Source organism: Brachyhypopomus gauderio, unplaced genomic scaffold (genome assembly GCF_052324685.1).
Source record: "Brachyhypopomus gauderio isolate BG-103 unplaced genomic scaffold, BGAUD_0.2 sc195, whole genome shotgun sequence".
Taxonomy (NCBI): domain Eukaryota; kingdom Metazoa; phylum Chordata; class Actinopteri; order Gymnotiformes; family Hypopomidae; genus Brachyhypopomus; species Brachyhypopomus gauderio.
Genome location: NW_027507016.1, coordinates 42,501 through 55,000, shown reverse-complemented (window position 1 = coordinate 55,000; position 12,500 = coordinate 42,501). Strand labels below are relative to the sequence as shown.

The window sequence follows — 12,500 nt, the reverse complement described above, 5'->3', positions numbered from 1 at the left end:
TCTTAATTACTTAATAAGCCTAATTAGTTGTGGGTCTGACATGGGGCTATAATTGTGAGTAGAGACTGGTGCAGAATCACTGGGAGGGGCTTCTGTCGTCTAGGGAAACAGGAGAGATATACAACTGGGAAATGTGGGAGGGGGAGGGGCCTGTGGGGAGGGGCAGGGGTCTGTGGGGAGGGGCAGGGGTCTGTGGGGAGGGGGAGAGGGGCCTGTGGGAGGGGCAGGGATCTGTGGGGAGGGGGAGGGGCCTGTGGGGAGGGGGTTTATTTATTTATATACTGTAGGAGTCTATCTTTTGTAGGACGTAAATCACTGAATCTGATCACATAGGAGACACAGTCAAATTGTTTCATACATTAATATTAACCAACACACTTAACCCCACACATTTACCCCGGGCCTAATATCTGTGTGTTTGGAGAGGCTTAAGTCATTAGGCTGTGGTGGTATCTGGCACCTAAGTGGGTTCCTGTTGTGTCTGGCTGTGTCTTTTTCGTATGTCTACTCTGCTTTACTCAATCACAGCAGTCAGTACATACTCACCAATCCCTTTAGGAGTCAATACAGAAATCTTACAAAGCCCAGAATTGTCATTTTTAAATGGTTTTTCTTATTTCATTTAGTAGCACATTACATCAGTGTTACATGGACACAGTGGGGGTTGGTCCTACACAGTAGTCCTGATATGTAGTCCTGGATGTAGTACTGAAATGTAGTCCTCATGTGTAGTCCTCATATGTAGTCCTGATATGTAGTCCTGGATGTAGTACTGAAATGTAGTACTGATATGTAGTCCTGATATGTAGTCCTCATGTGTAGTCCTGGATGTAGTCCTGATATGTAGTCCTCATGTGTAGTCCTCATATGTAGTCCTGATGTGTAGTACTGATATGTAGTCCTGAAATGTAGTCCTCATGTGTAGTCCTCATATGTAGTCCTGATATGTAGTCCTGGATGTATTACTGAAATGTAGTACTGATATGTAGTCCTGATATGTAGTCCTCATGTGTAGTCCTCATATGTAGTCCTGATGTGTAGTACTGATATGTAGTCCTGATATGTAGTCCTCATGTGTAGTTCTGGATGTAGTCCTGATATGTAGTCCTCATGTGTAGTCCTGGATGTAGTCCTCACATGTAGTACTGATATGTAGTACGGGATGTAGTTCTGATATGTAGTTCTAATGAACCCATATGATTGTTAAAACTTGTAAATCCTGTAAAGCTGCTTTGTGACAACATGTGTTGTGAAAAGCGTTATACAAATAAATTTGATTTGATTTGATCTGATATGTACTCCTGGATGTAGTACTGATATGTAGTACTGATATGTAGTCAAATCAAAAATCAAATCAAATATATTTGTATAGCGCTTTTCACAACACATGTTGTCACAAAGCGCTTTACAGGATTTACAAGGTTAACAATACTATGGGTCCAGAACCCTAATGAGCAAGCCAAGGGCGACAGTGGCGAGGAAAAACTCCCTAAGATAGTGGGGAATAGGAAGAAACCTTGGGAGAACCAAGACTCAATAGGGAACCCATCCTCCATTGGGCGGCCCGTTAACACACAAATTACACAAAAACAAATACAGATGAATACACAAGTTACAAACAAATCACACAATCAGGCTAAGTGTAAGGTAACTAGAATGAAAGTTCTGGGTGTTGATATTGTCAATGTAAATGTCTTATGATGAACGCCAGGTTTTCATTCCGTGTCGGAGTGATGATACTGGTATTGTAGGCTCCGACTGCAGTGTTACTCCCCAGGTGAAACTCGGAGAAGAGTCCTGAGATGTAGTACTGATATGTAGTTCTGATATGTAGTCCAGATATGTAGTTCTGATATGTAGTCCTGAGATGTAGTACTGATATGTAGATCTGATATGTAGTCCATATATGTAGTCCTGGATGTAGTTCTGGATGTAGTACTGATATGTAGTACTGATATGTAGTCCTGGATGTAGTCCTGGATGTAGTACTGATATGTAGTACTGATATGTAGTCCTGGATGTAGTACTGATATGTAGTCCTGGATGTAGTACTGATATGTAGTACTGATATGTAGTACTGATATGTAGTCCTGGATGTAGTACTGATATGTAGTACTGATATGTAGTACTGATATGTAGTACTGATATGTAGTCCTGGATGTAGTCCTGGATGTAGTCCTGGATGTAGTACTGATATGTAGTACTGATATGTAGTCCTGGATGTAGTACTGATATGTAGTACTGATATGTAGTACTGGAATGTAGTACTGACATGTAGTACTGATATGTAGTACTGGAATGTAGTACTGATATGTAGTACTGATATGTAGTACTGGATGTACTGGGGGGGTGCCTCTATATACGCACTTCCATCAGAGAGTTAGTGGGACGTACCACTGCAGCTGGGGGGGGGGGGGGGGGGGGGGGGGGGGGGGGGGGGGGGGCTGATCTGTCGATGTGCTGCTGGGGTTCGGCCCCTGATTCCGCTCGGCCACGTCGCTGTCAGCAGAGGAGGACTCCCGCTGTCCTGATACGCTGACCGCTCAGCGGCACAGGACAGAGATGACCCTCCCATACAGACCCCCCCCCCCCACCCCTCTGAAAGCAGATGGTGTGTATAACACCACAGAATGTGCTCCGGGGGAGGTCAGGGAGGGACACAAACGGGACAGGGTCCCCAGACAGTTACAAAAAAGCCCCGCTGAGAATGAGGAGGGAGGGATGGAGGAAAGAAAGAAATGAAAAGAAAGGGAAAAGAAAGGGAGGATTTCAGCAGTCTGGTCAGTGACAGACTGAAAAGGAGAATGTAGGACTGCAGATGTGACATGTGGGGGTGGAGCTTTGTGCACTGCATGCTGGGAAATGCAGCACTGAGCTTGTGACTCACAGTCTCAGGTAGACGAGAGGTGGATTTCATATCTTTAATTTCTCTCATTCTTTCATTTATCCTTTCTTTCCTGTGTGTACACATGTGTAAGTGTTGTCAGGTCTTTCTGACAATGTGTAAACTGTCCTAATTAGGGGCTGGAAATGAAGTTTATTAAAAATAGTTGTAGTTCTAAACCAAGGGAAAACCTTCACCTGTGGTGTCATGGTGAGAGTTGAGTCTTTCCGTGGTGTTGAACTCAGGTAAGTGTGTGAGTTTCCTGAACAGGTGTGTGTGGAGTTTCCCTGTGGAGGAGCGGGCTGTGGTGGGTCGCTGCGTGCCCTTGGGAGTCGGAGTTTGGACTGGAACCAGGCTGAGGTACACTCAGCAGAGGCTGTGTGTGTGTGTGTGTGTGTGTGTGTGTGTGTGTGTGTGTGTGTGTGTGTGTGGGTGTGGGTGTGTGTGTGTGCGTGGGCGCGTGCGTGTGTGTGTGTGTGTGTGTGTGTGTGTGTGTGTACGTGTGTGTGTGTGTGTGTGTGTGTGTGTGTGTGTGTGTGTACGTGTGTGTGCATGTGCGTGTGTGTGTGTGTGTGTATGTGTGTGTGCATGTGCATGTGCGTGTGTGTGTGTGTGTGTGTGTGTGTGTGTGTGTGTGTGTGTGTGTGTGTGTGTGTGTGAGGATGTTACCTGCTGGAGGTTTGTCCTCATAAAATTACCCACAGCAGCTGACTCTGTTTCTGGATGTTTGTGTAAGTACAGCACCTTCCTGTCTAAGTTCAAAGTGTATGTGTGCATCTTCTGCTTGTGTGTGTGTGTGTGTATGTGTGTGTGCAGTTAAGACACATGCACCAGGTACAAGTGTACAAGTGTGTGAGCGTGTGCACATAAGTGAGGCGGTTTAACCGGACTCATGACTCTGTGTTGGCCTGCGTGTAAGCTCTTAAGTTATGAGTGAATAATACAGTCTGATTTGGCATGTTTGATTCAAATCAATTCTCAGTGCAATTACCCAGTACCAACCCCACCTCTCGCTACCCACAGAATGGAGAGTGATTGGGGCTGCGGAGACCAGCATCATCTCAGCAAACGACTTCTTCCCTTTCCATAGAGCGCTAAGACAAGATGAGCAGAGTCTCAGATCTTTCATCCCACACACATGCACAGAAATACACCAAACACACACTCCTCTGTGAATATGGACAGGGCTGCATACAAACACACACTGCTCTGTGAATATGGACAGGGCTGCATACAAACACACACTGCTCTGTGAATATGGACAGGGCTGCATACAAACACACACTGCTCTGTGAATATGGACAGGGCTGCATACAAACACACGTGTTGCCATGCAGGACGAGGAATCGACTAAATGAACAGCAAAATAAACATTGCAAGATTCTACAGTCAGAGTGCAGTGGCAGTCCGACAGAGAACACAAATATACCCCTGAATGATCAATAATCAATGTGGTCCCTCTCTCTCTCTCTCTCTGCCACCTCTCCCCCTCTCTCTCTCCCCCTCTCTTTCCCTCTCTCTCCCTCCCTCTCTCTCTCCCTCTCCCTCTCTCTCTTCCTCTCTCTCTACATTTCATCTCCACTCTTTTCTCTCCACCCTCATTTTCCTCTCCCCTTCCTCATTGCCCTTCTCCATCTTTCTTTCACTCTCTTTGCCCTGTCTGTCTTTGTCTCTGTCTTCTCATCTCTTCCTCTGTCTGTCTCTCTCCCTACTTCTCTACCCCTCTCCCCATCTCTTCCCCGTCTCTCCCTCCCCCTGTCTCTCTCCCCCCCTCTCTCTCTCTTTGTCTGTCTCTCCCCCTGTCTCTCTCCCCCTGTCTCTCTCTCTCTGTCTGTCTTTCTCCCCCTGTCTCTCTCCCCTGTCTCTCTCTCTCTCTATGATGTAGGTATGGTTTCGGGATGTTAGATGCCTCTGTGATGGTGCAGCACGCTCTATGGTTGCCAACAGCAGGAGCTCAACAGAAATGTGAGCAACATGTTCCCCAGCAGCCTATAGAGTGAGTCTCAGCCCTCCTGAACAGAGCACCATGCACCAGACAGACAGCGCAAGGCCCTGACAGCACACATACTCCTGTTTAGGCCTCTTCCATCTGGAGGAGAGGTTATTGTGAACATCCATTCTGAGGCTGCAGGGGGGCAGCACAATGAGGTCAGCACACTGGAGCATGTGATTTAGAAGGGTGTTTTGCATATGTGGGTTTGATTTAGAAGGGTGTTTTGCATATGTGGGTGTGATTTAGAAGGGTGTTTTGCATATGTGGGTATGATTTAGAAGGGTGTTTTGCATATGTGGGTGTGATTTAAAAGGGTGTTTTGCATATGTGGGTGTGAGATTTTGAAGTAAGAGGGGAAGTTATGTCCTGGTGGGTGTTCTCATGTTTACTGATGAACACATCAGAAGTGGAGAAAAATTATTATATAAAAAATATCGAAAACAGCTTTTGTCTGTATAAAGACCTCTATTCAATCAATGATAATTATTGCTTGCAAAATTACATTTAGAAGTTCTATCAGTGGCCTAAAATCAAAAAGTAACAGATGATGTCAAAACCAAAATAGTTTGTGGATTTTTCATCTCTGTTCTTCATTCTCGGGCTTCCTCGTTCGGTTTCATGGTCAGTAGCTCAGTTTGCCTTTTAACTATAGAATCTGTTTAACACTGAACCCTAACATTGAACCAAATATGGTGAGCACAAACAGAGAGACTGATACAGCATTCCAGTAATTACTTATGGGACTTACGTGTGTGTGTGTGTGTGTGTGTGTGTGTGTGTGTGTGTGTGTGTGTGAGAGAGAGAGAGAGAGAGAGAAAGAGAGAGAGAGAGTTGTATTTGCATTTGTGATAAGCGACTATCTATGAATGTGGATCTGCCGTGTTGGGGTCCTGCCAATCATCCCACTCCTCCTACACGTACCGCACACACGCACACACACACACACACAAACACACACACACACACATACACACACACACACACACACACACACACATACACACACACATGTACCAGCACACACACACATACACACACACACGTACCGCACACACACTCACACACACACATACACACACACACACGTACCGCACACACACACACACACACACACACACACACACATACACACACACACGCACACACACACGTACCGCACACACACACACACCTGACCACCTACAATCATGCATATGCATTTATACACACTCCCCCCGCACACTAACACACAGAGAAGCTCACAGACACAGACGCAGGTTATATACAGAATTCACAATGTCTCCCCTCTGCGTTTGTCAACTTTTAAGCTCAACTTTTTCTCAGACATACACACACACAGTTTTGTTATAATGTAGTAATATTATAATAATATAGTAATATTATAATAATGTAGTAATATTATAATAATATAGTAATATTATAATAATGTAGTAATATTATAATAATATAGTAATATTATAATATTGTAGTAATATTATAATAATGTAGTAATATTATAATAATATAGTAATATTATAATAATGTAGTAATATTATAATAATTTAGTGCTACCCCAAAACCACAGTAAATACATTTTTTGCCTTTTTTTGTAGCATCTTTTAAAAATGATTTAACATATTCAGAACATCACAGTATATCCACATATACCTGTAATTACAGACATTGTGGTCCTAACATATCATAACTAATCACGCTTTCTATCTCTGTCACACACACACACACACACACATACACACACACATACACACACACACACACACACACACACACTCACACACACACACACACACAAAAACACACTCATCCACTAGGTGACGGTGAGCATGACTGCTGTGTGTCGTGGTGATGTCAGTATGGAGCTGCTGTCTCCTGCGCAGACACGTTCTCTCCTGCTGGGGACTCGGCATGAAGACGCTTCAGCAGACGGTTTCAGGAACTGGACCATGATGAGTGTGCAGAGCTGGGGGGGAGAGTCCCCACGGCACATGGACCCTCACTGTACGCTGCTCACGCCCCTTAGTGCCCCTACAAAAGCTACTCTATTACCCCTACACACCTCTCTCTGCTCTCTACTGAACACTTTGCTATCTATTGAACACTCTACTCTCCTGAACACTCTTCTCTCTAATGAACACTCTGCTCTCTAATGAACACTCTACTCTCCTGAACACTCTTCTCTCTACTGAACACTCTTCTCTAATGAACACTCTCCTCTCTACTGAACACTCTGCTCTCTAATAAACACTCTGCTCTCTACTGAACAGGCATGGGTTAAGAAGTAGGGCTCACACAGAGAGGGGCTAGGGAGTAGGGCTCCCAGAGGGAGGGGGTAGGGAGTAGGGCTCACAGAGGGAGGGGCTAGGGAGTAGGGCTCACAGAGGGAGGGGCCTGGAGTAGGGCTCACAGAGGGAGGGGCTAGGGACTAGAGGGAGGGGTTAGGGAGTAGGGTTCACACAGGGAGCCAGGGTCTTGCATCCGTAGGACCCTGGACTGAGATGTAGCAACAGTCTCTCCAAAACCTCACACACTGATATATTCACTCACTGTGCTCCACTGTAACATGTGGACCTAACTGCTTAGGGAACCTACCCAGTGGAAAACACACACATGCCTTTCTGCTTTTGCACATTCTCATTCTCACACACCTTGATATGAACACAACATCCCAGCAAACACAGTGGCCCAAGGTGGATTTCTAGAGGTGCATATATTTGCATATATTTCCATGGCTAATGAATTTAGGGAGATCAAGTGTGTGGGTATTTCTATTTTTCATTCCACAAGAGTGTAAGAGGTCTAAAGTGTGTGTGTGTGTGTGTGTGTATGTGTGTATGTGTGTGTGTGTATATGTGTGTGTGTGTGAGTTCCATGCAGTAAGACGCCACTCTGTCTGGAGAAGAGCATAATGGGGTGCTGTGGACCATACTGGGGCGTAGTGGGATGTTGTGGGGTGTAGTGGGATGTTGTGGAGTGTTGTGGTGTATAGTGGGGTGTTATGGGGTGTTGTGGGGTGTTGTGGAGTGTTGTGGGGTGTAGTGGGTGTTGGTGGGGTGTTGCGGGATATAGTGGGGTGTAGTGGACTGTAGTGGGGTGTTGTGGGTATAGTGGGGTGTTGTGGGATTTTGTGGAGTGTTGTGGGGTATAGTGGGGTGTTGTGGGGTGTAGTGGGGTATTGTTGGGTGTTGAGGAGTGTTGTGAGGTGTTGTTCGGTGTTGTGGAGTGTTGTGGAGTTTTGTGAAGTGTTGTTGGGTTGTAGTGGGGTGTTGTGGGGTATAGTGGGGTGTTGAGGTGTGTAGTGGGGTGTTGTTGGGTGTTGTGGGGTGTTGAGGTGTGTAGTGGGGTGTTGTTGGGTGTTGTGGGGTGTAGTGGACTGTAGTGGGGTGCTGTGGAGTGTAGTGGGGTTTTGTGGAGTGTTGTGGTGTATAGTGGGGTGTTGTGGGGTATAGTGGGGTGTTGTGGAGTGTTGTGGGGTGTTGTGGAGTGTTGTGGGGGTATAGTGGGGTGTAGTGGGGTGTAGTGGTGTGTAAGTGGGGTGTAGTGGGGTGCTGTGGGGTATAGTGGGGTGTTGTGGGGTATAGTGGAGTGTTGTAGTGTATAGTGGTGTGTTGTTGGGTGTTGTGGAATGTTGTAGGGTGTTGTGGAGTGTTGTGAGGTGTTGTTGGGTGTTGCGGGGTGTTGTGGAGTGTTGTGGAGTTTTGTGAAGTGTTGTTGGGTTGTAGTGGGGTGTTGTGGGGTATAGTGGGGGTGTTGAGGTGTGTTGTGGGGTGTTGTGGGGTATAGTGGGGTGTTGTGGGGTGTAGTGGGGTATTGTTGGGTGTTGAGGAGTGTTGTGAGGTGTTGTTGGGTGTTGTGGGGTGTTGTGGAGTGTTGTGGAGTTTTGTGAAGTGTTGTTGGGTTGTAGTGGGGTGTTGTGGGGGTATAGTGGGGTGTTGAGGGTGTGTAGTGGGGTGTTGTTGGGTGTTGTGGGGGTGTTGAGGTGTGTAGTGGGGTGTTGTTGGGTGTTGTGGGGTGTAGTGGACTGTAGTGGGGTGCTGTGGGGTGTAGTGGGGTTTTGTGGAGTGTTGTGGTGTATAGTGGGGTGTTGTGGGGTATAGTGGGGTGTTGTGGAGTGTTGTGGGGTGTTGTGGAGTGTTGTGGGGTATAGTGGGGTGTAGTGGGGTGTAGTGGTGTGTAGTGGGGTGTAGTGGGGGTGCTGTGGGGTATAGTGGGGTGTTGTGGGGTATAGTGGAGTGTTGTAGTGTATAGTGGTGTGTTGTTGGGTGTTGTGGAATGTTGTAGGGTGTTGTGGAGTGTTGTGAGGTGTTGTTGGGTGTTGCGGGGTGTTGTGGAGTGTTGTGGAGTTTTGTGAAGTGTTGTTGGGTTGTAGTGGGGTGTTGTGGGGTATAGTGGGGGTGTTGAGGTGTGTTGTGGGGTGTTGTGGGGTATAGTGGGGTGTTGTGGGGTGTAGTGGGGTATTGTTGGGTGTTGAGGAGTGTTGTGAGGTGTTGTTGGGTGTTGTGGGGTGTTGTGGAGTGTTGTGGAGTTTTGTGAAGTGTTGTGGGTTGTAGTGGGGTGTTGTGGGGTATAGTGGGGTGTTGAGGTGTGTAGTGGGGTGTTGTTGGGTGTTGTGGGGTGTTGAGGTGTGTAGTGGGGTGTTGTTGGGTGTTGTGGGGTGTAGTGGAATGTAGTGGGGTGCTGTGGGGTGTAGTGGGGTTTTGTGGAGTGTTGTGGTGTATAGTGGGGTGTTGTGGGGTATAGTGGGGTGTTGTGGAGTGTTGTGGGGTATAGTGGGGTGTAGTGGGGTGTAGTGGTGTGTAGTGGGGTGTAGTGGGGTGCTGTGGGGTATAGTGGGGTGTTGTGGGGTATAGTGGAGTGTTGTAGTGTATAGTGGTGTGTTGTTGGGTGTTGTGGAATGTTGTAGGGTGTTGTGATGTGTAGTGGGGTGTTGTTGGGTGTTGTGGAGTGTTGTGAGGTGTTGTTGGGTGTTGTGGGGGTGTTGTGGAGTGTTGTGGAGTTTTGTGAAGTGTTGTTGGGTTGTAGTGGGGTGTTGTGGGGTATAGTGGGGTGTTGAGGTGTGTAGTGGGGTGTTGTTGGGTGTTGTGGGGGTGTTGAGGTGTGTAGTGGGGTGTTGTTGGGTGTTGTGGGGTATAGTGGGGTGTTGTGGGGGTGTAGTGGACTGTAGTGGGGTGCTGTGGGGTGTAGTGGGGTTTTGTGGAGTGTTGTGGTGTATAGTGGGGTGTTGTGGGGTATAGTGGGGTGTTGTTGGGTGTTGTGGGGTGTTGTGGGGGTATAGTGGGGTGTAGTGGTGTGTAGTGGTGTGTAGTGGGGTGCTGCGGGGTATAGTGGGGTGTTGTGGGGTATAGTGGGGTGTTGTAGTGTATAGTGGTGTGTTGTTGGGTGTTGTGGGGTGTTATGGGGTGTTGTGGAGTGTAGTGGGGTGTTGTGGAGTGTTGTGGAATGTTGTGGAATGTTGTGGAGTGTTGTGGGGTATAGTGGGGTGTTGTGGAGGGGTGTTGTGGGGTGTTATGGGGTGTTGTGTGTGGTGGGGTGTTGTGGAGTGTTGTGGAGTGTAGTGTGGTGTTGTGGGGTATAGTTGGGTGTTGTGGAGTGTTGTGGGGTGTTGTGGAGTGTTGTGTTGTGGGATGTTGTGGAGTGTTGTGAGGTATAGTGGGGTGTTGTGGAGTGTAGTGGGGTGTTGTGGGGTGTTGTGGGGTATAGTGGAGTGTTGTAGTGTATAGTGGTGTGTTGTTGGGTGTTGTGGAATGTTGTGGGGTGTTGTGGTGTGTAGTGGGGTATTGTGTGTTGAGGAGTGTTGTGAGGTGTTGTTGGGTGTTGTGGGGTGTTGTGGAGTTTTGTGAAGTGTTGTTGGGTTGTAGTGGGTGTTGTGGGGTATAGTGGGGTGTTGAGGTGTGTAGTGGGTGTTGTTGGGTGTTGTGGGGTGGTTGAGGGTGTGTAGTGGGGTGTTGTTGGGTGTTGTGGGGGTTAGTGGGTGTTGTGGGGTGTAGTGGACTGTAGTGGGGTGCTGTGGGGTGTTGTGGGTTTTGTGGAGTGTTGTGGTGTATAGTGGGGGGTGTTGTGGGGTATAGTGGGGTGTTGTGGAGTGTTGTGGGGTATAGTGGGGTGTAGTGGGGTGTAGTGGGGTGCTGGGGGTATAGTGGGGTGTTGTGGGGTATAGTGGAGTGTTGTAGTGTATAGTGGTGTGTTGTTGGGGTGTTGTGGTGTGTAGTGGGGTGTTGTTGGGTGTTGTGGAGTGTTGTGAGGTGTTGTTGGGTGTTGTGGGGTGTTGTGGAGTTTTGTGAAGTGTTGTGGGTTGTAGTGGGGTGTTGAGGTGTGTAGTGGGGTGTTGTTGGGTGTTGTGGGGGGTGTGGTGGGTGTGTAGTGGGGGTGTTGTTGGGTGTTGTGGGGTATAGTGGGGTGTTGTGGGGTGTAGTGGACTGTAGTGGGGTGCTGTGGGGTGTAGTGGGGGTTTTGTGGAGTGTTGTGGTGTATAGTGGGGTGTTGTGGGGTATAGTGGGGTGTTGTTGGGTGTTGTGGGGTATAGTGGGGTGTAGTGGTGTGTAGTGGTGTGTAGTGGGGTGCTGCGGGGTATAGTCGGGTGTTGTGGGGTATAGTGGGGTGTTGTAGTGTATAGTGGTGTGTTGTTGGGTGTTGTGGAATGTTGTGGGGTGTTGTGGTGTGTAGTGGGGTGTTGTTGGGGTGTTGTGGAGTTTTGTGGGGTGTAGTGGGGTGTTGTGGTGTGTAGTGGGGTGTTGTGGGGTATAGTCGGGTGTTTGGGGTGTATTGGGGTGTTGTGGGGTGTTGTGGTGTATAGTGGGATGTTGTTGGGTGTATGAATGTTGTGGTGTGTTGTGGAGTGTTGTGGGGTGTAGTTGGGTGTTGTGGGGTGTTATGGGGTGTTTTGGAGTGTTGTGGGATGTTGCGGAGTGTTGTGGGGTGTTGTGGAGTGTTGTGGGGTGTTGTGGAGTGTAGCGGGGTGGTTGTGGAGTGTTGTGGGGTGTTATGAGGTGTTGTGGAGTGTAGGGGGGGTGTTGTGGAGTGTTGTGGAATGTTGTGGAGTGTTGTGGGGTATAGTGGGGTGTTGTGGAGTGTAGTGGGGTGTTGTGGGATGTTGTGGAGTGTTGTGGGGTGTTATGGGGTGTTGTGTTGGTGGGGTGTTGTGGAGTGTTGTGGAGTGTAGTGTGGTGTTGTGGGGTATTGTTGGGTGTTGTGGAGTGTTGTGGGGTGTTGTGGAGTGTTGTGTTGTGGGGATGTTGTGGAGTGTTGTGAGGTATAGTGGCGTGTTGTGGAGTGTAGTGGGGTGTTGTGGGGTGTTGTGGGGTATAGTGGAGTGTTGTAGTGTATAGTGGTGTGTTGTGGGTGTTGTGGAATGTTGTGGGGTGTTGGTGGTGTGTAGTGGGGTGGTGTGGTTGGGTGTTGTGGAGTGTTGTGAGGTGTTGTTGGGTGTTGTGGGGTGTTGTGGAGTGTTGTGGAGTTTTGTGAAGTGTTGTTGGGTTGTAGTGGGGTGTTGTGGGGTATAGTGGGGTGTTGAGGTGTGTAGTGGGGTGTTGTTGGGTGATGAGGTGTGTAGTGGGGTGTTGTTGGGTGTTGTGGGTATTGTGTGGTGTGTTGTGGGGTGTAGGGGACTGTAGTGGGGTGTAGTGGGGT

General features: G+C 48.0%; 1 long non-coding RNA gene across 1 annotated transcript in view; it reads left to right on the top strand.

The window, feature by feature from the left end:
- LOC143502690 (uncharacterized) overlaps positions 1 to 6,811 on the top strand; it is a 41,862-nt gene extending 35,051 nt beyond the window's left edge. The window contains exons 3-4 of the long non-coding RNA XR_013127109.1: positions 4,770 to 4,880; positions 6,689 to 6,811. This is a non-coding gene — a long non-coding RNA (uncharacterized LOC143502690). The remainder of the gene's footprint in view (positions 1 to 4,769; positions 4,881 to 6,688) is intronic.
- Positions 6,812 to 12,500: the final 5,689 nt, after the last annotated feature.